The sequence below is a fragment of the Brassica rapa genome, unplaced genomic scaffold, assembly GCF_000309985.2.
Source record: "Brassica rapa cultivar Chiifu-401-42 unplaced genomic scaffold, CAAS_Brap_v3.01 Scaffold0309, whole genome shotgun sequence".
Taxonomy (NCBI): Eukaryota; Viridiplantae; Streptophyta; class Magnoliopsida; order Brassicales; family Brassicaceae; genus Brassica; species Brassica rapa.
This window is the reverse complement of record NW_022610252.1, coordinates 38,798-42,804: the sequence shown is the minus strand read 5'-3', so window position 1 is coordinate 42,804 and position 4,007 is coordinate 38,798.

The following is a 4,007-nucleotide window of genomic DNA, read 5'->3' as shown; positions in this document are numbered from 1 at the left end:
CAGAAGAGTATTGGGTTCCTCGGCCATATTGTTTCCGATCAGGGCATCTCGGTGGATCCAGAGAAGATCAGGGCAATCAAGGATTGGCCCCGACCACGCAGTGCTACGGAAGTCAGAAGCTTCTTAGGGCTGGCAGGTTACTATAGAAAGTTTGTGAAAGGATTCGCAAGCTTGGCTCAGCCTATGACGCGGTTGACTGGGAAGGACGTTAAGTTCACATGGGCTGAAGAGTGTGAGGAATGTTTCTCCGCACTTAAGAACATGCTGACTAGCGCACCCGTCCTAGTGCTTCCGGAGGCCGATCAACCATATGTGGTCTATACGGACGCGTCCATCACTGGACTAGGTTGCGTATTGACCCAGCATGGGAAAGTCATTGCCTATGCGTCCAGGCAGTTGAGGAAACATGAGGGAAACTACCCCACCCATGATCTCGAAATGGCTGCGGTAGTATTCGCCTTAAAGATTTGGCGATCATACTTGTATGGCGCCAAAGTTCAGATACTTACGGACCATAAGAGTCTTAAGTATATATTCACCCAGCCTGAGTTAAACTTAAGGCAGAGGAGGTGGATGGAATTCGTAGCTGACTACGATTTGGACATCACCTACTATCCGGGAAAGGCTAATCTGGTAGCAGACGCTTTGAGCCGGAAGAGGGCTGATGTATCGGCCGAACGGGAGGCGGACGACCTGGACGGTATGGTCCGTGCTCTGCGGCTGAATGTGCTGACTACGACAACCGAAGCTTTGGGGTTGGAGGCGGTTAACCAAGCCGACCTGCTTACTCGAATCCGGTTGGCTCAAGGTCAGGACGAGAACCTGAATAAGGTTGCTCAGAATGATAGGACGGAGTACCAGATTGCAAAGGATGGTACCATCCTAGTAAACGGTCGGATCAGTGTTCCTAATGATAGGAGTCTAAAGGAAGAGATTATGAGGGAGGCTCATAAGTCCAGATTCTCGGTTCATCCTGGTGCGACCAAGATGTACCAGAACCTTAAGAAATTCTATCATTGGATCCGTATGAAGGCAGATGTAGCGGAATGGGTGGCCAAGTGTTCCACTTGCCAACTCATCAAAGCAGAACATCAGGTGCCTAGTGGGTTATTACAAAGCTTGCCTATTCCGGAATGGAAATGGGATCACATCACAATGGACTTTGTGACCGGGTTCCCTACCACGAGGAATAAGAAGGATGCGGTTTGGGTTGTGGTTGATCGACTAACCAAATCAGCACACTTCCTGGCTATCAAGAAGTCGGATGGGGTAGATCAGATTGTACGTAAGTACATTGATGAGATCGTCCGACTACATGGTGTGCCGGCAAGCATAGTCTCGGATAGGGATTCAAGGTTCACATCTTACTTCTGGAAGGCTTTCCAAAAGGCCTTAGGAACAAGGGTGAACATGAGTACAGCCTATCACCCACAGACGGATGGACAGTCTGAACGTACGATCCAGACATTGGAAGATATGTTGCGAGCATGTGTTCTAGACTGGGGTGATTCCTGGGAGAAACATCTACCTCTGGTAGAATTTGCTTACAACAATAGTTTCCATAGTAGTATTGGCATGTCGCCATACGAAGCTCTGTATGGGCGTCCATGCAGGACACCCTTATGCTGGACCCAAGTTGGGGAACGCAGCATGATTGGTCCGGAGATTGTCGAAGAGACAACCGAAAAGATCAAGTTCTTGAGGGACAAGATGAGACAGGCACAAGATCGCCAAAAGAACTATGCAGATCGAAGAAGGAAAGATCTCGAGTTTCAAGTAGGTGACTTGGTGTATCTCAAAATGATTACCTTCAAAGGACGAGTCCGAATTTCCGGGAGACGAAGTTAGACCCGAGATACTTGGGGCCGTTCAAGGTCATTGAAAGAGTTGGGATGGTGGCCTACAAGTTGGACTTACCGGCCAAGATGGACGCATTTCATAATGTGTTCCACGTCTCCCAACTTCGGAAATGTTTGACGGACCAAGACATCGCTCTTCCTGCCATTCCAGACGATCTTGGTAAGAACCTAACCTTGGAAACGAGGCCAGTTCGAATCATAGATAGGATGGAAAAAGCAACAAGGAAGAAGACGGTCCAGATGGTCAAGGTCGTCTGGGACTGTAATGGTCAGGATATAATCACTTGGGAGACCGAAGCTAGAATGAAAGCAGAGTACCGATAGTGGTTGGATCAGTTTGTTTCCGAGGAAGCATTCGATTTGGATTCGAGGACGAATCCATCCCAAGGAGGGGAGACTTGTCACGCCCCCAATCCTGAATAGGATTGTTGGGATGGCCATGGTTCGAGGAAACGTACAAGCCAGACTTAAGACATCAAGGCAAGCCTGCCATGGTCGAGAAAGAAGGTTAAGGATATAAGGAAACTTAGACTTAACCTTATAAGAGCTAAGAGACAGCTAGGACGAGTAAGACGGTAGCTAGGACGAAGTGGACGAGTAGCTCGGCCAGCTCAAGGAAGCTAGGTTCAGTTCACTCCAGCTCAGTCCCTACTAAGTCAGCTCCACTAGCTGGACTACTAGCTCACTCAGCTGAGGCAGCTGAGAGTCAGCTCATCTCAGCTAGACGGACTGTCCGGGCTTTAGGCCGATGGTCCGGGTCTGGGTCAGTGGCGGGCTGGGAGGTCCGGCCATGAGGCCATGGGCTGTTGGGTCCTTGGGCAAGGCTGTGGGCTGTGTCCAGGAGGCCTGGGGCGTGGGTTGGGCTTGTGGCCGACCCCAAACCCAATCAGAAAGGGCGAAGGGATGCAAGTGGCCGAAAGGGGGCAACTCTTGGCCGATGGTGCCCATTCACTAGCAAGTCATGCCTGTTCGTGGGGCAAGACTAACCCCCTCGTTTTCTATAAATATGGGGGCTCTCTGGTCGATTTCATTATCCAATTCCAGAGTAAAATACTCAGAGAAAAACGTAGAGAGAAAGAAAGAGAGAGTTCCGGCCAAGAGAAAGGCCGATTGTGGTGGTGTTGTGTTTCGGGGACTCTGATCGTTTGAGAACTAACTCCGGTCAAGAATGGGAGATCAAGACAAGGAGAAGAGCATGGAGAACCCAGACGTGGTTCACAAGGTATGTGATGGGCCGTGGCTCCATCAGACCGAACGGACGGTCCATGCGACCGCACCGCGGCTCTGCTCAGTTCCTAAGTCCCATCCGGCTCTCCTTATCTATTTCAAATCATTCTCTTCTCTTCTCTCTGGTTAAACACGAAAGGTTGTGTTGGTTGAGTCCAAGGGACACGTCCCTAGGCTTTGGCCGAACATAACCAGACCGCTAGCCTTGACACGGGTCGGTTAGACGGATGATCCGATCGCACCAAGACTGGGCGGTTAGGACGAACGGTTGGGAATGACCCAAAGGGCACGAGTTGTCAAGAGTCATGAGTGTTCAAAGGTTGTGAGTTGCCAAAGGGTGTCAGGGACCAAAAGGTACGAGTTACCAAAGGTTGCGAACATCAAATGGTACGAGGACCAAGAGGCACGATTGGCCAAAGGGTGCATGTTCCAAACGGTGTCTTTCGGGACAGGTTAGGACCGATCCTTATGGATCAGCCTATGGCTTGTCTAGTTAAGACAAGGTCACGGTTTGTCTAAGCCAAGGTAGAGTCGCAAGGTCTGACCGGTTGCTAAGCCTTCCGGATTAGGCTTGAGGCTTACTAGGCCGATTGGATCCAGGCCTAAGGCCGGATCAGGTAAGGGAGTCCGTTGGGCCATTGAGCCGGACTCCATTGGCCGGTCGCACCTAGATTCTATCCGGATAGACGGATTGGTCTTTGGGGATGATCCGGATCTGTTCGTGTGTTCTGTTTATCTATTCTGGACTATCTATCTGATTCTAAGTCAAGGGGTGGTTGGTTGAATGACTTAGGATCCGGTAGGTAGGTTCATACGTTTTATGATTATGTTGACTGAGGTTTATCTAAGTTCTAGGAACCAAGCCAAGCATTGTAGAATCAATCCGTTCTATTCTCGGTTATGATTAATGCTTATCTGGTT